At 38.8% G+C, this 23,140-nt stretch overlaps 1 protein-coding gene and 1 long non-coding RNA gene across 6 annotated transcripts in view; one reads left to right on the top strand and one right to left on the bottom strand.

Annotated features, from left to right (window-relative positions):
• The window catches only part of CHRM3 (cholinergic receptor muscarinic 3), a 544,049-nt gene that overhangs the window by 323,940 nt on the left and 196,969 nt on the right, over window positions 1-23,140 (top strand). Inside the window, exon 1 of one of the 5 annotated variants that reach the window (XM_017879771.1) lies at window positions 21,487-21,550. The exons of the other annotated variants lie outside the window; for them this stretch is intronic. The gene's annotated coding sequence lies outside the window, so the exon portion shown is untranslated. Of the gene's footprint in view, window positions 1-21,486; window positions 21,551-23,140 lie in introns of those variants that run through there. 5 annotated transcript variants of the gene reach the window in all.
• Window positions 9,463-21,769, bottom strand: LOC108534415 (uncharacterized). The gene is made up of 3 exons (XR_001886967.1): window positions 21,601-21,769; window positions 16,826-16,913; window positions 9,463-10,092 (listed from the first exon to the last, which is right to left on the bottom strand). It is a non-coding gene; the product is annotated as an uncharacterized LOC108534415 (long non-coding RNA).

Here is a 23,140-nt window from a genome sequence, read left to right as displayed (position 1 = left end):
AACCTGGAAAGTAAAGAGTTTTAAAAAGAAGAAAAAAATGAGGCCTTCATAGTTTGTCATACTGAGTCAACCACAACCACAGTTAACATATTGGCATTTTCTTTGACGAATTTTTTTTTCTAAGTTTTCTTACCATGATTTTAATAATATTGCATGTGTTGCTTCTGTATTCTTATTTCATGTATTAAAAGTATGTTCTGTTTTACTACATAGTTTTGCAAAACTTATTTTTGAGTAGTATTATGGTCTGAATTGTATTCCTCCCAAACACATATGTTGAAGCCTAACTCCCAGTGTGATGGTATTTGGAGAGGGGACTTTTGGGAGGTGATTACCCTTAGATGAGGTCCAATAGGATTAGTGCCTTGGTCCAATGCCTTCTTATAAGGGATTAGAGCCCTTATAAAAAGAGATAGCTATCTCTCTTTGTCTTTTCCTTCACACTCGCACAAAGAAGAGGTCATGTGAAAACGTGTTGAGAAGGCGGCTGTATTTGCCAAGTGACAAGAACCTTCACCAGGAATTGAATGGGCTAGCATCTTGATCTTGGACTTCCCAGACTCCAGAGCTATGAGAGACAAATTTCTCTTGCTTAAGGCAGCCAATCTATGGTATTTTGTTACAGCAGCTTGAGCAGACTAAGACAAGTATCATGTGTTGTTTAATTATTTCTGATTGTTCATAACATAAAATTAGGGTGTATGTCTTCCTGCATAAAGTATTTTTGTGTATTCCACATTACTTCCTGTGTGAATTCTCACAAGTGGAATTATTTGATAAAACATAGGAATACTGACTAAATGTTTACAGATTGGTTATAACAGATTGCATACCCAAAAGAATAAGGAAAACATATCTCTGAAACCTAACAGCATTGAACCTGAAAATGTGACCAAAACTCTCTAAATTATTAGTTAGAATATCAGAACCATATTTGATAACAGCCTGAGGAAAATCGGGAAGAAAATTAGTTTATTTTCTGTTGTCTTTACTTTTTTTCTAGTCCTAACTTTCATTATATTCAGCAGATTTCATTTTCTTTCACTCTGGAAGGAAAAATAAACCTGAATTTCTGTGCCTTCAGATATTTAATTCATTATTTTTTTCTCATGGAAGAAAGGTAATATCTGATAAATAGATCCTCATAAAAGAAATATTGAACAACAGCTACTGGACTCTTTGCTCATCAGCTTGTATACCTTTCTATCAAGGTACCAGTGTTCCCTTGTATTCCTTCATTCTTGAGAATTGGCTGTGATATAATGTTAGAATCTTAGCTTTGAAAAGGATCTTGGGGCTATCAACCTCACATCCGTCTAATATATGCCATTCCCTCTATAACATCTTCAGCAGGTATCCATTTAATGTCAGCATGAGTACATTAAGTGACAAGGAGCTCGCTATTTCGCAAGTCAGTCTAATTTACAGATATTCTTCTTTGACCTTTGGAAAATTGCTCTAAAAAGCAAGTCCCAAACTCAGAAACTTCTATGAGTTAATGCTGGTACTGCTTTCTGACAGGATCATGAACAACAAATCTAATTCCACTTTCACTTCATAACCCCTCAGAACTTTGGAAAGAGCTATCAAACAAGCCTTTTCCTAGGTAAACGTTATCTGTTCATCCCCTGTCCCCTACAGGATATGCCTTTGAGTCCTACTGGCATCTTAATGGGCATATTCCTATTGGAGACAGTCATGTACCTGTAGCCCACAGACTCATTTTTGGTCCTTGAGTGTTTGGAAGGAAAATTAAGAGAGATGTGTGGGACCTTATTTCTTTAGTTTGGCACACTCCTCCTATTTTCTTACTTAAGAAGTGATTCCTTATCTAAGTTACCTAGCGGCTTTGGGAAGTTTTTCAGTTTGTAATTTGTGTCTGAAAGGGCAGCTCCTGTCTATCATTCTACCCTGAACATGCCTGATCTCATCTGAAAGGGCAGCTCCCTTGACTGAACCCATACTGTAGATATGATGCGAACAGCCTGGAGGAAAAGAGCTACCATCTCCCTTATCCTAACTATATTCCACTAATGATTAAAACCCATGTGATGCTTTTATCAGCTGTTTCTACCCTTTACTCTTATTTACCCTTCAGTTTTCTTCTTAATAATAACTAAAGTTCCTAAGACATTTTCTGACTGATTGGCCATCCAGTTGACTAAAGTTCTCCACTCTCTTTTACTTGTGCAGTTAATTTTTTGAACCTAAGCATAGAACTTTGTACATAGTACCACTGACCATCATCTTCCTAAAGTCAATTCAGCTAGGCAGAATTTTGAAGACTTTTTGGTCCTCATTCTACCAGTTCTTCATGGGATTGTGTGGTCTGCAGACAGCCTTCTCTCTCTAGCATGTACTGATCAACTAATGAGCAAGACCAGACAGAGGGGTGCCAGAGGCATGGCACTGAAAACCTTTCTGTTTCCCTCTGGATCCTCCATGCTTCTTTCTCTTCTTTGAATCTTTCCTCATTCACCAAGACTTGTCACCAAGGTGTGCAAGGTCTGTCCTTAAAATGACTGTCAAGTTCTCCTCTTCATTCTCATGATTGACAGCTGTCCCTCATCAAATTAGGCCTAGAGTTGTGCCGGTAATCACTTAGCTCAGCTAGCTGGCTCTTACCTCTCACGTTCTCATCCATCCTGCATAACATTGCCTGATCATTTTCCTAAGATGTCACATTCATCACGTCTCTTCTGCTCCTGATCTTTAGACTCCAGTTAGAAATGCAGATCCCTCTGTGTAGAGTGCATTGACTCAGTCATCTCCTTCCTTCCTAACCCACCCAGTGTTCTGTGCAGCCTGGACTCTGATTGCCATAGGGATGTTTGCTCCTTCTCACCCCATTCCTTGCTCGTGCTATTCCTTCCATCTAGAATATTCCTCACTCTCCTTATCAGCTATCCAAATCTTATCTACTCTTTAAAGGCCAAATTTAAACCTCTTTTTCTCCATGGAATTTATTTGCTTTTGTTTATGTTAGTCACTCTAAGTCAACTCCTAATGTCTAGACAATAATTTTTCTATTAACATTATCACTTTATAGTTCTAGTCATGTCAAGCTTCTTCTTCTGGGCTGCAGGGAAATTTCCTCAAGGAGAGGCAATTTCATTCAATGCTTTGGTAGAAACCATTTTTCCTCAGATAGCATTAAACAGATGGTTGATGCTTGGCAAATGTTGCTGCTCTTTGGTTGACTTATTTACCTTTTAAAGGAAGGTAGTGCTTAAATTTGTCACGAATCTCGGAATTTCAACTTAAGGATAACATTTTGGGGCAATTAACCTATGCCCAGCCATTCTAACAGTATTCTGAAGAGCTGCCTACTTGCCCCCAGAACATGGGTGTTTTGGATTCATTTCTGGCGTTTATATCAAAGGAGGGCGCTGCCGTTCGTTCTGATTTTAAAAACACTGTACACAGTTTCTTCCCTTTACTGAACAATCTCTCTCTGGGTGCTACTCTGAGCTAACTTTCACAAATGTTCATTTCACTTGTAAGTCTAGAAAGGTAATCATTATCATTTTCCCTTCCCAAATAAAAACTTCAGTATCATAATAGCTTGTAGAAATTTTCTATCTGGCATATTAAATTAATGTCTACCATTTACAAAAATAAAATTCACCCCTCACTTTGATTTTTTTTTTTTCCCCCAGACAGAGTCTCACTCTGTTGCCCAGGCTGGAGTGAGTGCAGTGGTGTGATCTCAGCTCACTGCAGCCTCTGCCTCTTGGGTTCAAGTGATTCTCATGCCTCAGCTTCCTGAGGAGCTAGGATTACAGGCATGTGCCACCATTTAATACGACTTTAAGAAACAAATTTAATTCACTTAGTTATATATTTCTGTGCGGACCTGAATTCCCATTCAAAGAAAGTAGCCTGTTACAGGTAACTTTGTTTGTGTGTCCTGATTTATAGTATATTTATTTTAGCAACATTTATCATCTATAATAGATACCATGTGCAAATTGATAACATTTTAAGTGCTTTCCAAATCCCACACACTGCTATTCCACTCTCCATGTCAAATATTGTTAAAATTAATTCAAAGTTGTATCACCACCCCAGAAATATACTGATTAGGCCCCCAGCTACGGGCTTTATGGCAGTGGGCTTGATATTCTGAAAAGAGAGGAACACTGATAAGCCGCACTTTTATTCTTCTGGGAAATTCTTTTTTGCTTAATTCTCTTGCAAGTTCACATCAGTTTCTTGTTCCTCGGGTAACAGAGGAAGTTCCTAAGTTGTCTGGAGATTGCATGTTCCCACACACTAAAATCCTCTGGGCTGGATGATTCAGCTTTCACTACTGCTGTGTCTGTGGACAAAAAAGCAAAATGTGAGTCAATTCCGGGTTCCGTCACCTTTAGGAGTTCCCATGTAAAGGAAAACATAGAAGATTAATGTTGTTATTCTGATTTTATGTTGTTTTGTTGTTGTTGTTGTTTTGGGTTTTTTGTTTTTGTTTTTGTTTTGTTTTGTTTTGTTTGAGACGGAGTCTCGCTCTGTCTCCCAGGCTGGAGTACAGTGGCGCGATCTCGGCTCACTGCAAGCTCCGCCTCCCGGGTTCCCGCCATTCTCCTGCCTCAGCCTCCCGAGTAGCTGGGACTACAGGCGCCGCCACCACGCCTGGCTTATTATTTGTATTTTTAGTAGAGACGCGGTTTCACCGTGTTAGCCCGTGGGGCGGGTCTCGATTTCCTGACCTGATGATCCACCCACCTTGGCCTCCCAAAGCGCTGGGATTACAGGCGTGAGCCACCGCACCCGGCCGATTTCATTTTGTTTAGAGGAGAAGGGTGAGAAATGGCTACCATACAAATCAAGAAATTCAAAAAGGCAAACAGTTGGTGACTGTCACCTAACAATAGGTTATTTTCTTTTATCCTTTCCCCCAGACATATGCCCTCTAACATAAGCATTAAAATCAAATTATATAATTCTGAGAAAACCTGTTCTCAAAGCTTTAGGGTAAAAATTGTTTAATCAAATTGTAACACAAATTGAGAAGTATCATTCAAGGGATAATGCCATCCTGTAAGAATTGCTAAATCTACTTGAAGTTTGTGTTTGATTCACTCTATTCAGAATTGCTTCCATATGCAAATTACTGATATCAGTAAAGTTAATTGAACACCCACTCTGTGTTGGGTTTTAGAGACATAAAGGCAAATAGAATGTAGATTCTATTCCTGAGGAGTAAAATATAATGGAGGAAGCAGACATGCATGAAGTTACTGAACCAGTAACTTCTACCAAAGAATAATCAGAAAACACTCTGACTGAAAGGGCAATGGGAAATTTATTTGTTTATTAATTCACGCAGGAACATCTCATTTTTATGTCAAGTTTGACATTTCAACTGGAAAGAGCTGGAATAACTTTGGAGAAGTAGTTCTTTGGGAAGGTAATACACATTTATCCTTTGGAGTTTTTATGCAGGTCACAAAGAGGCTTTATCCAGCTTGGTGCATTTTAAAGAAATATTGTTTAGGGAAGTTTCTGAAATGCCCCTTTACAGCTCTTTTGGAAATAGTCTACACTGGCTGTGATTTTTGCACAAAGAACACTGAAGATAATTCAGGCAAAAAGAGCAGAAAGACCTGCACGTAGGAATCAACCACAGATACAGTAGTGTTAAAGTGGGCCTGCATCATGCACCCATTGAGAGGTGTGGAATAAAGCAGTGTTGAAGAGCTGACCTTGGAAATGATACATATGTGGGGAATTCATTCTTTATTTAACTCATAAATTAGTCAAAGAAGAATTATTGGCAAGACTGACTTGAAGTTTTGTATTGATGAAAAAGAAAGAAGGAGGGGAGGAAATCTGGTGAACCAGATCCAGGAAGAAGAAAAGAGAATAAATATATGTATGTTTTAGTTTCTTGTCACAGAAGGAGGAACACAGGTCACAGCAACCGTTTTCACAAGTAGGTAGGTCCCTTTTATGCAATTTAAGTAATGAAACAAATATTAAATCTCTTCTCTGTGCAGGGTGTTGTGGTCAGCATCATGAGTAATACCAGAAGGAGGAAAGGTTAGCCCTTCCCCCAAGGGACGAGGCTTATTTATTGCCAGAAGATAAGATGTGTATACATGTAACAGCAATGCAAGGAAAGATATATTAATATTTATAATAAAGATGCAAATAGAGCTAGAGGGAGCTTAGAGGAATACATTTATTCTAACAAGGGTTATGGCAGAATTTATGTGAAAGTCTTCTTTGGGCTAAATGATAATCAGAAATTCTATAGGCATGCATGGAAAGGAAAGACACTCCAAATTAAAGAAATATAAAATGTCTGGGTGTGATGGGTTCAAGCCCATAGTCCCAGCACTTGGGGAGGCCAAGACAGGAGGATGACTTAAGGCCAGGAGTTTGAGGCCAGCCTGGACAACACAATGAGACCGTGTCTCTACAATAAAATAAAAATAAATAAATAGCCAGGTGTGTTGGCATGCACCTGTAGTCTCAGCTACTTGGGAGGCTGAGGCAGGAGGATCACTTGAGCTCAGAAGGTCGAGGTTACAGTGAGCTATGATCATGACATTGCACTCCAGCGTGGGCAGCAGAGCAAGACCCTGACTCAAAATAAAAAAGAAAAAGTTTGAAAAGAAGAAAGTATGGAACATAGTTGGGAAAAAGCAAATAGCCGTATCTGAGCACGGTAGACTCATGATGCTCTCTTCTACTATAACTGCCTTTACTTTTCTCATAAAAGTTGAAAAATACCATTTTGCCATGTGTGCATTAATTTGCTAGGGTTATTGTAACAAAGTAGCAGAGAATGGAAGGCCTGAACAACAGAAACTTATTGCTTCGCAGTTCTGGAGGCAGGATTGGCTCCTCCTCACAGCTGTGAAGGAGAATCTGTTCCATGTCTGCCTCCTGGCTTCTGGGGGTTGCTGGCAATCTTTGTAGTTCCTTGGTTTGTAGATGAATCTCTCTTCTGCCTTCGTCTTCATATGGCGTTCTCCCTATGTCTCTGTGTCCAAATGTCCCCTTTATTTATTTATTTATTTTTATTTTTTATTTTTTATTTTTATTTTTATTTTTTTTTGAGACGGAGTCTGGCTCTGTCGCCCAGGCTGGAGTGCGGTGGCCGGATCTCAGCTCACTGCAAGCTCCGCCTCCCGCGTTTATGCCATTCTCTTGCCTCAGCCTCCCGAGTAGCTGGGACTACAGGCACCTGCCACCTCGCCCGGCTAGTTTTTTGTATTTTTAGTAGAGATGGGGTTTCACCGTGTCAGCCAGGATAGTCTCGATCTACTGACCTCGTGATCCGCCCGTCTCGGCCTCCCCAAGTGCTGGGATTACAGGCTTGAGCCACCGCGTCCGGCCTATTTATTTTTATTTTTTTAAGTTTTTTTCCTGGGGTCTTTTCATAAGGGTGCTAATCCCATTCAAGAGGACTCTGCCCTCATGANATTTTTATTTTTATTTTTTTTTGAGACGGAGTCTGGCTCTGTCGCCCAGGCTGGAGTGCAGTGGCCGGATCTCAGCTCACTGCAAGCTCCGCCTCCCGGGTTTACGCCATTCTCCTGCCTCAGCCTCCCGAGTAGCTGGGACTACAGGCGCCCGCCACCTCGCCCGGCTAGTTTTTGTATTTTTTAGTAGATACGGGTTTCACCGTGTTAGCCAGGATGGTCTTGATCTCCTGACCTCGTGATCCGCCCGTCTCGGCCTCCCAAAGTGCTGGGATTACAGGCTTGAGCCACCGCGTCCGGCCTATTTATTTTTATTTTTTTAAGATGTAGTCTCACCCTGTCACCCCGGCTGGAGTGTAGTGGTGCGATCTTGGCTCACTGCAAGCTCTGCCTCCCAGGTTCATTCTCCAGCCTCAGCCTCCCAAGTAGCTGGGACTACAGGCACCCGCCATCACGCCTGGTTAATTTTTTGTATTTTTAGTAGAGACGGGATTTCACCGTGTTAGCCAGGATGTCTCTGTCTCCTGACCTCGCCTGCCTCGGCCTCCCAAAGTGCTGGGATTACAGGTGTGAGCCATTGCGCACGGCCCCAATGTCCCCTTCTTATAAGAACACTAGTGATATTGGATTAGGGCCACTCTAATGGCCTCATTTTAAGGTGATTACCTCTATAAAGACCCTATCTTTATAGGAAAGGGAAAATTAACCCGTATGAGGATATAAAGAAGAGAAAATGACTTTTAGGCTGGCAAATAGATTCACTATATATATATAAATATACACACCCACACATATGTGTGTGTGTGTGTGTGTGTATATATATTTATCAAATAGCCTTGATGTTCAACATAAAGAATAGAGACATTATTCTAGGCAATGGAGCTCCATGGCCAATGTGTACAAGATGATAAAATTACCTTGGAATATTAAGTAAGCTTTTATATACAACTGAGATGCAAAGTTGTAAAACAAATGATAAAGGTAGATAAGATTGAAAATAAAAGAGAAGAATTAAATATCATAAGTCTGATGAGGAGCTTGGATGTCAAGGAGAATGGTTATCATTTATTTAGATTATTTTAATTTGTTTTTTAATAAATTACTAAATTATTTTATGTTATATTTATATGTTATAATTATATGTGAATTATAAATAATTCATGATATACAAGTAAATTATAATAAATACAAACAATAATATATATTATATATAGTGAATATGCAATAAAATATAATAAACATGCATTATTATAATTTATAATTATGTTATATTCTAAATATTTAGAAGATTATTTGTAAATGATTTATTTATGGGACAGAAGGAAAATTTTACTGACAGAAAGGATACTTTCCTTTAAAATCCAAGAGATGGAAAGGTTCGTGAACACAGCAGGGTCATCCCATGGCTGGGAGAACAGACCAGTTCCCCAATCCACATCATACAAGGAGCTGAAGCCCTGTTTTCAAACACTGTCTCCTGGGTTGGATTGGCTGTCTCCATTTCACCAACTTCTTGAAACTTAACACCTAGAAAAAAATTTGCTCCCTCTCAGCACTGCCCCATCTCACTCCCCACACACGTGTGTATGTACATACACACACAGACATGCACAGACATGCACCCCCACACATGTGTGCATGTAGACACACACACACACAGAGGCATGCACCCACACACATGTGCATGAACACACACAAAGGCATGCACCCCCACACACGTGTGCATGTACACACACACAGAGGCATGCATGGCATGCACGAATGCACATGCCTTATGCTACATGCATTGAAATGCTAAAGGGCTACATACAAAAAAAACTGGATTTATCATCATAAATAGTTTTTGGAAAAGTAGGAAAAGCAGAATGATATTTTTTCAACTTTTATAGGAAAAGCAAAGGCGCAACGTATGGTAGTGGAAGGAACATAGACTTTGGAGTCTGGCAGTCAGCCTTGCGCTGAGCTCCACAAACAATTTTCTGGGTAACTGTGGACAAATGAACTAACCTTACAAACTTTGGTTAACATTTACGTAAGGTGGGGATAAATATGTCATCTAGCTATTTGGAGGACTAGATGAAGTAAGTTATATAACGAATACAGTAAGTTGCATATGCCTTTCATTATTCTGATTTTTAATTTTAATAACCAGAAAGATTCCAGACATTTCTCCCAGTAGATTTAAACATATGCTTATGCACAGACTGACTTGCTATTTTACTCGTGAGTCTAAAAAAAATTAGCTGTATAATAAAAAAAAATCAGAATATCTGCATGGAAAAACACACGACTGTTGTGGGCCTGTGATAATTCTCAGCAGAACTGGCAACTATTGTTTGAGTAAAGTTTCCTTCAGTCATTTTGCAAACCTCAGTGTTCCGAATTATGAGCTAACTGTTTTGGAAGTGAATAAAATCTACACTTTCAAGTGAATATACCAGTGTTAGAAGGAAACATAAGGAACAATTCTAAACTTCTCACACAGATGCACGGTATTGGGCCTGCAGAGACATAAAATAGCAAGAAAGCAATGGTTTTGAAGGATGTAAATAAGAAATCCTTCTTTTTTTTCATTGCTTTTGTAGTTATTTTGTACTCCATAATTCCAGTAGACATTTTCAGGGCAAGAGAGTTTGTCAGCAATTATTCTGTTGAGGATCTGGAAAAAAAAAAACAATAATTAAATACCTTCACTTATCCTACTTTATCCCTGACTCTGTAGCTAAACTTAAGCATGGATTGAAAATAAACATACCTTGAGATAATTTAATATAGAAGAGTATTGGGCCTTGGCCTTGAAACTATCTTTCAGACTACGATTCAGATTAAATTCATTTATGAATACTCTTTTAACTCTTTCTTCAATCTGTCTCTAACTTGGTAAATAACTACTGTGGAATATTTCATGAAGAAAAAAGTACCATTGAACTCCTCATAGGCAGGCAATGGCAGTAAGCGAATGTGCTAATTCTGCAACATGGGAGGAGATGTGGCCTGAAGGATAATTGAGGGTGTGTAATAACACTTTATTTTTTAGACTAAACCATGTATATGTGATCTTCCCCCGCCTCTTGCTAAATGACAGCAACAAGCTTGTGGTGGTTCAGGACAAAACCTTGGGGCCATCCTTGAATCTGGCTCTTCTTCCATGCTCCCAGTTGGATTCATTCATCAGCACTCATCAGCTGTATCTAGAATTTCACAAATTCTCACCGTTTATGCTGGCCCAAGCTCAGATTAGCTCTTACTCAGATGATTGCAGGAGACTTCCAGTTGCCCTCCTTGCTTTAGCACTGATCCCTTCAACCTATCTTTTTTGCACAGTAGCTGGAGTCATATTCTAAAATTCAGTCTCTACTCAACACCCTCCAGTGGCTTCCCAGCCTCTCTTATTGGAGAGGATTTCCTAACTATCCTACATAAAAGAACATCTCAGCATCTCCTCCCCTGGGACTCTCTAAACCCCACACCTCCTTTATTTTTCTCCACAGCACCATTCACCAGCATTCATCCTATAATTTTGGGTGTTTATTTGTGGGCTTAACCACCTAAAAATATAAGCCTCATCCAGAAAGGGCCCGTTTTTGCTAGCATTACTGTTCTATTCCTGGCTCTTTGTTTCCTGGTTTAATTTTTTTTTTTTTTCCGTGTTTGGAGTCTGTAGGTTCCGTGGTACTATCTGCTGACTCCTTAGTGGGTGAAACAGAAGTTTCACATTTATCTCTTTATCTTCTCACTCTCTGTCACCATGATTCCAAATAAACTAATTAATTCTCCTTAACTTTCTCACTTTACTTTCTAACTCCGATAAATGTAATTATCCGCTGCCGAATTGCTTGACACGTGTAGAGGGTAAAAGCTTTCATTTTGCTAGCAATATGGTCTTTCACTCCCTCCCCAGTTAGGAAAAATAATAAAAGATATGTTACCCCAAAATTATACTCCCTAAAACATACTGTTTTCTATCTGTTTCTATCTATTTATTTGCTTATGTTTAAACATACAATGCTTTTTCTTGCTTTCTGTTTTTCTGCAACTACATTCCGTATTTAGCACTCAAAGTTTTCAGACTGAAACCCAGACCAGTCACGTCGACATTTCTTGCAGTTTCTTGAGCACTTGAAGCTTGTTTGCCACCCCAGGTCTTTGTTCTCTGGGTTATTTTGTCTAAAACTTTTTCAGACTGCCTCCTGGTGAGCAGGGGTCTTGGTTCTAATGTCTCCACCTTGAGGCGGATTTTACTGACCACCATATCTAAAATAGTCACACTCTGGACAATCACTCATTTTACCCACAGAGCCTGCTTTATTTATTTCTGTAAAGCAGCCAATGTTACCTTATAAATTTAGCTGTCATTTTGTACCCTCCAGTAGAATAAAATTCCTTTGAATTGGTGACTTTATCTACTCATTTCTCCAGCTAGGACAGAGCTGCCTATGTGGCAGGGCTTCCATACGTGTTGAGGAAAAAAAAAAAAAAAGAATGAATGAATTCCTTTGTATAGACACTAAGCTGCTAAAAGGGGTTATAAATCCCTTTAACCTCTTTTGGAAATACCATTGTCAGGGACAGGTTTTGAGAGTTCTTTAACCTATGAGGCAATTTCTAGACATTTATTTTAAGTTGGGATGTTCTACTTAAGTAGCTAAATTGCAAATTAAAGAGGTTCACCAGTGACAAATCTAAATTCTTCATTATTGACAAAGCTACTTTGTTTTATCTTTTCTTTAAAGCTCAAGTGTTTTAAAACATTAATATCAAAATTTAAAACAATATCCACATTATTTAAGTTAAAATGATATTAATTGCTATTTGACAGGAAGCGCCATTGTATCATGAGATATTACTAAAGGTAACTCTGCAGTCCTCCTCCACCTCTGCCAGATGAGGAAGGACACTGATTGTGATGCTTCTAATGGCAATTTCATGTTGCCAACATAGACCTTGAAAGCTAGTTAATGTTGTTGGACTTGTCATGGAATTCCAGAAACAAACCATTGTGAATCAAACAAATAGCCCAATTAAAGACAAATAACAGTCGTTCCATTATCTGCATCTATGTGTTATATGTATAACTATATCCATATTATTGAAATATATATATAGCTATATGCATATAGATACTCTCTATATATGGAACTATACCCATGTATATGTGTATGTATGTATATAACTACATCCATATTATGGAAGATCAGTCTTGCAGTTGATCATGAAATTGCAAAATTCTGTGATCTAAGTTGGGCAGATATTTTGTATAATCTTATTAATTCCGTATCTATAGGCAGGCTGATAATGCAAGAACACCCGACAACCTAAATGATGAGAAATAGCATTGTAAATGATTAAGATTGTTAACACTGTGGAGATAGATATGTTATGGTTTGGGTACGTGACATATGAGCAGGAGGGTATGAAGAGATGAGGAGGGGACCTGTGGTTCACTTTGGATACAAGCTTCAGTTAAGCACTTAAATCAGAATAGTTTACTGAGTATTATTTAGTCATTTAACCAGGTACCAGACAGAGAATTTAGTAACTGTATTGAATGCCAAGTTTAGATAAAGTAAATTAATATTTTTTTCTTATATCTCAATTCTTGACAAGTTGATTCTTTCTAAGAATAAAGAAAATAATTATAGCCTTTAAGGCCTTAATACATTTGGCTTTGGAGTGAAGGTTGACCACTCCTCAACCATGTACCCTGGTACCTCTTACCACACCCCAAAAATCCTGCTGTGTTCCTAACTTCATTCATGCTATACCTCCCACCAAGAAACCCCATCTCCTTCTTTCCAGCTTTGTTTGGCTTCATTTTAGGAAACTGAAATAATACTGTTCTGAGTTTTCAAAACTATTTGACCACTCTCACTCATTCTGCAAGACCCAGCAAAAATGCCACCTCCCCACGATACCGCCCTGAGTTTCCAGGTAGCATAAGTGAGACCTCCTTCTGGGCCCTTGACATTGTACAGATGCAGCTGCAGTGGCACAGATGAGATTCCTTCATTTTCTCATTCCTTCTGTTTCTACCACTACACCATAAGGTTTTGAGGTCATGCATGGATCGTGTCTGTAACCCCAATAACAAATTGGAATTTTCTTCCTCCTCTGAGACTGGGTAAACTTTACTGACCCCCATCCAACTTTGCATCCTTTGAGTCCAGGGTGCTCCCCAAAAGTCTTGAATATTACTCAAGAGTTTACTCCTATTCAGTCCCCAGTGTCTGCACTCTTCTTTCCATGTGGTTCAATAAAGCTTGGCCACCAGACCCCCCATTCCATACATCAGCCCAAAGATTTAATAAATCATTAATTATTAATAATACATGATATTAATATTAAATAGTAAGAAATAATAAATTATTATTATTGATAAATATTAATAAATTCATCAAGTTCCAGAGGGCTTGAGGGGTTCTGAGGAGAGGATCACAAAACAATAGGTCTCCTTCCACCAACTCTTTAGTCCACTTTCACACTCCCTCTGTCTTTATCTTCTCATCTCCATTTCCCTCTCTCTCTCTTTTTTTTTCTAGTGACAGGGTCTCACTCTGTTGCCCAGACTAAAGAACAAGGGTGTGATCATAGCTTACTGCAGCCTCAAANTTTACTCCTATTCAGTCCCCAGTGTCTGCACTCTTCTTTCCATGTGGTTCAATAAAGCTTGGCCACCAGACCCCCCATTCCATACATCAGCCCAAAGATTTAATAAATCATTAATTATTAATAATACATGATATTAATATTAAATAGTAAGAAATAATAAATTATTATTATTGATAAATATTAATAAATTCATCAAGTTCCAGAGGGCTTGAGGGGTTCTGAGGAGAGGATCACAAAACAATAGGTCTCCTTCCACCAACTCTTTAGTCCACTTTCACACTCCCTCTGTCTTTATCTTCTCATCTCCATTTCCCTCTCTCTCTCTTTTTTTTTCTAGTGACAGGGTCTCACTCTGTTGCCCAGACTAAAGAACAAGGGTGTGATCATAGCTTACTGCAGCCTCAAACTCCTGGGCTCAAGGGATCCTCCTGCTTCAGCCTCCTGAGTAGCTGGGACTACAGGCATGCACCACCATATTGTAGAGATGAAGTCTCACTCTATTGCCCAAGCTGGTCTCAGGCTCCACATCCAGCCCCATTCCCCTGTAGCTATAGCTAGATCCTCACCAGGGATCCCCAGAGCAGATCCCCCCAGACTTAGATGCCTTTTGATCTCAGCCTTTGCCTCCAGTAAGCCCATTCAGAAATATTCCCAACAAAGAAAACTCTCGCTTTAAGATAAACTCTCAGACTACTCAAAAAGAGAAGTTTTTTTATCTCAATTATACATTATATCTATCTTTGTCATGAGCATAGGATCAATAATTTTGTAGATGTTTAAAAAATAATTTTATTCACTGTAATTGTTCCAGTTATCTTGGTCCCTGATCAATTTCAGGTAACTTTAGGAGTCTTCTATTTTAGTTATCCTTGGTTGTGATTTGAATGACTTAGCTGGTTTGTGAGCTATTTTAATTTTGCTTTTGTCCTTTACAGAATTCTCTTTAGGTCAGAAGAAGAAAAAAGATTATTTGAAAGTAATCTCTTACTTAGGAAGTATTTCTGGAAAATAAGTGAAATTTCTACTGAAAGCTGAAAATGACAAAATTCACCTTTCAGTTTTATTGTCAGGATCTTATACTAACAGAACTATGTAGTTGGAATGAATGAAAAAACAGAACTCTCTGTAAGCTGGGGTATTTCTGACTACTGAAAATACTTTACATTTTAACAAGTGTCTGTGAGTAGCATTTAGAAGAATATAAGCATAATGCCACATTTCCTCGAATACTTGCATTGCAATCTCAAAAGCTATTTCCCTTAGAAATCTGAGAACAGTGATAAATCTATTTGGTAGAGACTGGATTTTGTAAACACTAAAGCACTAATACATGAGTGTTTCTCTTTAATGAGAAGGTCCAGTGTTTCATCATGGACAAATACCCACATTTTATTGAGTAGAGATGGCCTGTTATCCCCAGGGTTATCCCCTGACCATATCTGGACTATTTCATTACTCCTCTGCAGTGGAATTTGATCATAAAGTAAAAAGACATATTTTTGGCCTTTTAATTTACCCAGGATTTAAACATAGGTATGATACAGCGACAAGTTAATCAGAGATGTGTTTGGCCTTTTAAATCCCCTTCAAATCCTTGACACAGGGCCAGATGCCAGTGCCTAAAAAGGAAGTCCACACGGGCAGCACCAACACCACCCGCTGTGCCCGGCACAATCTGCTTCTGCAAAGACTGTGTAAATGTACTTCATGGGCCTTTCTGTGCAGTAGAAGACAAGAGCATAAAGTACATTAAGTGTGTTCACTCCATTTCTGGGAGGCAGCTGAGCCAAATCAAGTGAATTCCAAATTGGAAGTTAGAGGCCTGAATTACAGTTCCAGTTATACTGTTTATTATCTGCATACCCTTAACCAAGTCATTTCTGAGTTCTGGGTGTCCATTTCTTCATCTATAATTATGGATGATACTATTTGCCCTGTAATTATACTGTCGATTCTCTAGGGATGGTTGATATCTTGTTCTTCCTTTCCATCACAATTGTCCCTGGCCCATTGCTCAACACAGGCTTTTTGAGGAATTAAAATAGGTGTGTTGTGGGGCATAAAATAAAATAATAAACAGAACAACCTCCAAATAAAATGTAGAATGATTAATGCAACTGTAATTTTATTCTGTATACTGAGTTATTGAAGATGCATTGCTTATTCCACAATTTGCGCCAACACCAACATCACATTGATGAGAAGCCTCCCTCTATGTTGGGCTTAGTTATTCTTTACCTCCCATCACAGATCTCCATGGACAGAGAATTTTGCATTTTCCTATTTCATTCTGTTATGTCAGCCACAGCTGGGGTGACCACTTGTCCCAGTTTGCTGGAGACCTCTGCAATTTACCTCTGTTGCCATGACACAGTTATGATTACTGTCTTTCACTAACAAACATGCCTTAGTCTGGATGATAAATTGTGTGATCACCTTATTTAAGTATTAAAAAATGATGTTCCATTAAATTGTTTTATGGAGGAGGGACAAAACATAAACCCAGAGAAATGTATGTAGCTCTTTAAGGTTTTAAGCCCTATTCTTTAAACCAGACATGATGTTAATATGGCAGATTTCTTTCATATCATTTGGGTAACTTGTCTGTGTATGCCTAACCAATATGCTTACAAAATTAGGAGATGTCTCTCAAGGCCTTAGTTCACTGACTTAAAACTGGCTTTTGCTTGCCTGTGGGAAACCCAGCCTTCTATTAGTTTTTGCATCTGAAGAACTTCTGGAAATTTCCAGGATCTTCATTCATTAATTCAGTAAATACTGACAGCACTAGCACAGACAGCAGGCCATGAGCTCCTGAGTGTGCAGTGGTGAACAAGAACGGACAACCGTGGCCCTCATGGAGTGCATCATCTAAAGAGAGAAACAGGTGTTAGTAATTTTACAAACAAAAAGCTGCTCTTCTGATGCTGCACCTAACCCATAATGCTTCAAAGGAAAGGTGGCAGCGTAGGGTGCTCTGAGAGCCTCTGATAGTGGGATTTGAGCTTGTCAAGAATGCTCAGGGAAAGTTTTTTGTGGAAGGTCCCATTAAGCTGAGACCTGAAAGATAAATCAAAGTTACTTGGGTGAGGCGGGATGAGCAGAGACAGAAGACAGATTGTGCCAAGGCCCTGCAGTAGAAGGGTGCACAGGCACAGAACGGGGAGGAGATAGAAAGGACAGAAATTGCACAAACACGTAACACAGCAAGAAGAGAACGCCTCGTGGAAAATGAGGCTGCAGAGGTAGCTCAAGAGATAGGGAAGAAATTCAAGTGTTTTAATCCAGTGTTGATACAATCAGAATTGTGCCTAGAAAATATTAGCTCAACTCAGTTGTGAAGAATAGACTGAGGGGCAGGAGAACCAGAGTAGGGGAGGTGACAAGGAAGGAGGCAAAATTTGGTGAGTTTGGGGTTTGAGATGCCTGATCTCTTGAACAACCTAAGTGGGTAGTTGTACAGTGAATAACTACAGCATGTGAGAGAGATGTGAGAGAGACATGGCATTGCATGGAATGAAGATTTTGCCAATAGTTTAAGCTGAGAAAGAGTACTGTGGAAGAACTTGTTAAAAGGTGGACAAATGAAAAGAACCCTGAAAAGAAGAAGTAAGGGGGAATTTAGGGAATGATGATGTCCTAAAGCCAGGGAAAGAGTAAATTATAAGACGGGAGTGGCTAACAGTATCAAATACCACAGATTAAGTGAGTAAAAACTGAAAAGTACCCATTAAGTTTATCAACTATGAGGTTACTGATTACCTTGGAAATATCAGCTTCAGTGAAGAACTGTTAAGAATTAAAGGCATATTTAGATTGGTTAAGAGCAAATGATTGAGTCCACACTACGTATTTTAAGTAGTTAGAACATAAAAGGACAGAGGGCACTATAACTAGGGAGGAAATAGGCTATGTACAGGAATTTTTGTCAATCATTTGGTTTGTTTTGTTTTGAGAAGGCTTGTATGCAGTGGTGTTCTGATAAACCAGGCCTCCAGAGGAGAAATAAAAGCTCTAATTTGTAGCTATTACAGATGACCATGACGTAAATACCCTCACCATGGCTGGGGTAAAACTATCAAGGCAGAATGCAGATTTGAGAAGATACCCAGAATTAGCTATCAGCTTCAGTGCACCACCGCATAGAAACCAATGGGATGGGAGAGGTTGATGGTTTGTGTGAGAAGTGGGATTACTAATAAAACAGATAAAAAGGGAAGAAGGTAGGATCCAGAGTAAAGGTGGGAAGATTAGTTTTGGATAAGAGAAAAGATATCTTTTCTAATGAGTTGGGTGGCAAAGAGTTACACTGGAATCAGCTCATTGGGAGGAAAGGAAATTGAATGGATTCTCACTTCATGGGCTATTTTACCTGTAAATTAGGACAGGAGGGCTTTGCTAAGAGTGAGGAAGTGGCAGTTGGTACATAATGTTGGATTGGAAGAAACAGTTAAAGCTTGAAAGAAAAAGAGATGTGGAAGGAAATGTGGCCAGTGTTGAAGTTCTAGTGATGTTGAAGACCAGGGCTTTGTACCCGTACCATTCTGCAGACTCACATGAAGTTATCCAGAAGGTAGCAACCCGGTATATGAAAACAGACATAAAATAATTGCATTGATCTTGGGTTGAAATTTTGGAGGAAAATGTGGAGGGATGACAAGAATTCAAGCGAGAAGTGGGTACTGACAGGAGGATGTTTGAAATGATAGGCTATGATGTCTAGGTAAAAGAGAGAAGAAAGGAGAGCCAAGGGGAGCTTTTAGAAGTAAAGAAAGTGATACTTTTAAGAGATTTGAGATCTGAATGAGGTTGTAGAACAGATGGAGTGGAAATACGAAGTTGGTAGAGTTGAAAAGTTGGATGGTGCCGTTTAGAGAATAACTTCAGAGAGAGAAGAAGTATAGAGGTGGCCAAGTTTGGGGTGTCCATGATTGTGACTGGCTGAAGCAGAGTGGAGGCTCCAAAAGACTATCATAGTGAATAATAGGGAACCGTAAAGCTGGTGCTGGATGATAACTGAAAAGGGTATTGACGTCATCCAGGATCTTGGGTTGGATATTAAGACTTTAAGCCGTGTACCAAAGCCTTTGTTAAATGTAGAAGGCTTCACTGGGACCCCAGCCCTTCACAGGGAGAAATGATGTTTACAGCTAAACAGTGTGACTCTCAAAAGAGTCGTTTTTTTGTTTGTTTGTTTTTTGTTTTTTGTTTTTTGTTTTTTGTTTTTTTTTGCAAGAGAGTGAATAAATTCTATTTTTAATTTGGTAATAAAGAAAGCTAACCAGTGGGTCCTAAAATAGTGAGGATTAGAAAAAGAAGAGGAAGAGGGGAAGGGAGAAGAAGGGAAAGGAAAGAAGAACCTAAACTTTAAAAAACGTTGCTAGATGAAGGGAGGAGCCCAAACATAGCTCAAGTGGAGCAGGGATGTAGCTCTCTGAAAAAATGAGAATGTACAGGAGGGTTCATTTGGTTTATTTGTATTTGTATTTGGTTGTTTGGCTTGGTTTAGATTTGTTATTAATAGTCTGTTTTGATTTTAATCATCCATATGGCATATTTGAAGAATACTTGTTCCAGAAGATAGTTATGAGATGACATATTAAGAGACGATAATTGAAATGTCCTCAATGCCAGTAAAACGAATGTTCTCAATCACTTCCAGTTTTTTTCTTTTTTGCATGAATAAAGTTACCATGAGTACATTTTCCAAAAAAGAAAAAGTTCAAATGTAAGATCTGAATTGAGTTGTGAGCTTCTCAAACAGTCTTCTTGGATTCATGTCTCAACTGCAAAAGATTGAGATCCCGAATAAGGCTTATGGGTGTATTAAAACTGTACACTTGCAGAGGAAGTAGCCTTGAATAGCTATTGGCCTTGAAAGCAACCAGTTTTGTGGACTTAATTATGCTGGTATCAGGAAAGCATAGAATAGATCCTCTTGATAACAAGAGCCATGCTGGACATTAACAGTATCACAGAGAGGAGTGGGGACCATTTCTTTGGAATAAAGTTGAAATATGTTTCTTAATAGACAACTCTCTCAGCATTATAAAATACTAATATAGAACTCAAGAAAAGACACACACACACACCAGATTTTTATCATTGTTACGTTACTAAATAACAACTAACGTGATTATTGGTTGTTATCAGTTCGTTAGGGATTGGAGTTAATGTTTCTTCAGATCTGAGCAATAACCCATGTGGTAAAGTCTTAGTGTGGCAAAAATTTGGAATCCGAGGGGCATGCTTACATAATTTGCTTTCTTAAGGTATGGTTTACTCTTTTATGCTACCTGTCATTTCTGCCTTAAACAATGTCCAGGAAATTCAGCCATACACAACAAAGAACCAGATCCCTCATTTCAGTTCTATCCTTCCTCCTCTAGAACTGACATTCATTGAGGCCATATCCTTAAAGTGACATGTCCTGCTCTAGCTAAATGGCAGTAATCTGTGTTTTATTCCAGCAGTTTATCAAGCTATGTCATTTTATGCCATGTCAGTTTATAGAGAGTGGCACAAGATACAACAGGATAGGGAAGTTGAGTTTTCTATTTGTCTACTTCATTGAAAACACGATTTTGTTTACTGACAAGTAAATGGTATAGGTATAAGCAAAGAGTAGCAACTACCATATTATTTTGCCAGAATCCTCATGTTACTGTTTCAAAAAATGCCAAGAAAGATGACAGTGCATGTTATAAAATCCCTTACAAATAATAGCAAAGCTTTAATCAACTGATGTACAGACACACTCAGGATTGAAATGCAACCTACTAGGGTGAAACATGACAAGCAGTTCATTGAACACTGCACAGAAGGTAAATGAAGTGTATATTTTCCAATCACAACTGGAATTTTAAGTGAGTGAAATGGAATAAACTCAGTTTGGAATTTGAAATAAATTCACCGTGGAATGTGTCTTAGAGACCAAGGTTTACACTAGTGCTATACAAACCCCTCAGCATGAAACATGACACAAGATGAAATTTTCCTGGCATCTTAGAGTCAGATACAGACTTCTGAAGGACCAGGGCACAGACATTTCATCAAGAGCTATTTGTTTCTAATTGCAGAAGAAAATGCAGATGTTTATATAATACTCTGGGTCAGGAGTAATATTCCACCTGGTACATGGAGTTGTGTACACTTTCTCGAGGTGGTATTTCTATCTGAGTGTTACCAATAAAACATTTTCATCAAATTTCCATTCTTCTTTTTCTTGAAGTCTGCTTGCATAGTTCTAAGGAGTGTCATAGATCACACATAGTGACACTGATTAGTAGAAATGAGAAGTGGTTGGAGAAAACACAAGGAAAGAATCAACTTGAAGTCATTCAGAAGTAACCACTAGTAGCAATTTAACTACCCGGTTGCCAAAGCTTTTTGCTTAAATTACAGATTCTCATGAGCTGGTAACTTTGCAGGGGAGTCAGAAAGAGGAACAGGTGTTATACGCAAGGCCGAAGAAGCAATTGGTAACTAACAATACATCTTTTTCTAAGGTAAGTTTAACGTCACAAAAAGACTTACTGTACAGAGTTGAAAAACTTACATATTTCTTAGAAGCTTAGAAGTTACGAGTTTAGTTGGGGCTCCAGGAAGATGCAAGATGCTAGGCTCCAAAAAATAAGAGAGAGGTCCTGTGTAGAATAACACCCTACAGATTAAAGGGGACTCAAGACTAGAGGAAAAATTTAGCAAAATACAGGGCTATGAGATAGGCGTTCCTAGTTAGAGTCTGAGTGTCTGGAAATGATGAAATGGGTGAGCTCCAGGAATGCAGGATGTGTGAAATTGGTAATCAGATCTACTGGTTTGCTTATTCTGAGTGTATCATTAGGGTTTTTGGAGACTGGTGTTAGTGGTGTCGGCAGAATTAGTCCCCTGCACTTGTGTTATACTTTTCCACTTTAAACAGTAGCTTGTAGTTATTTAGCCCTCATTTGCATTCAGGTAAAACCAAGATAGCGCCCTATAATCCAGCAAATATTTGTTTTCCTGGCAGTATTACAGTTTCAGGGGGCAGTTCTACAGTATTTACAGCTTCCACTGCTTGGAGCTTTCTGTATATTTATCCTTGGATTAGACTCAAAGTAAGCTGATTTTATCAAGCCACCGGGTAATTCTGACCATTTCATCTGGCGATTTTAGTACAGTATTGTTGCAACTGACCTGTATACGTAAGGAATTACTGGGTCATCAGCTCAGGGGAACGTCTTTTGATTATGAACACACTTTCAGCATGTGTCCACTGAAGGTAAGGGGCAAAGAAGAATTGCATGATCTACTTGAATGCCTGTTTTAAATAGATAAAAGTGGGATTTCGGGCACAGCCTGGTTATATCTTCTTAAGCATAAGTAGTAGAGCCGCGACTCAGTGTAGCAACAAGAGATCTTTTGAACAACTGAACATTCAGATGGAGCCACTGTGTCCTTCAAACCACATCCTTCCTGCTGCCTGTGGGAAAGGGGTGATATTTGTGTTGAGCTCTGAGCACATGCAGAACAGATCTGTGTGTATTTCCACAAATAAAAGGACATTGTGTGTGTGTTTGGCACCTGGGATGGCAAAAGCAGTTAATTGCTTCCGAAAGCTTTGTTCCAACCCAGGGATCGGCAGGATTTTTAAGCACTGAACTAGGAACTAGGCACTAAAAATACCCATGCAGAAGACCTATGATAGCAGTAAGTTTGCAGAGCAGAGCTAAGACTTGCAAACTGTGTCGTATCTGTGTCTACTTACTATGGTTGAGAGGAAATGATTTAACATGCCGCGTTTCCAGCCTGCAAACTAATGAGCCGTGTTGTAATAACGTTTTGAGATATTGTATGTTGTGTTGTTTCTATGAGGATAATTCAGAATATATAGAATATGAGTGTATGAGCATGTTTTTCTAAAGAAAAAAACTTTGCCCTAGTTTCTTTGCTTATATTGTTCACATCATGTTCATATAGTCACTGACAGTCAATGATTTTTGTCATTTAGTCAGAAATACAGTAGTTCTCTGCCTCTGAACCCCCCCAAAAAAACCTAAATTAAAATAAAAGATATATTAAAATTAAACTTGGATTATGAAAATGAAACAGTAATG

Source organism: Rhinopithecus bieti, unplaced genomic scaffold (assembly GCF_001698545.2).
Source record: "Rhinopithecus bieti isolate Rb0 unplaced genomic scaffold, ASM169854v2 scaffold_11565, whole genome shotgun sequence".
In the NCBI taxonomy this organism is placed as follows: domain Eukaryota; kingdom Metazoa; phylum Chordata; class Mammalia; order Primates; family Cercopithecidae; genus Rhinopithecus; species Rhinopithecus bieti.
Note: the sequence above shows the minus strand (reverse complement) of the source record. Positions and strands in the feature narration are given on the sequence as shown.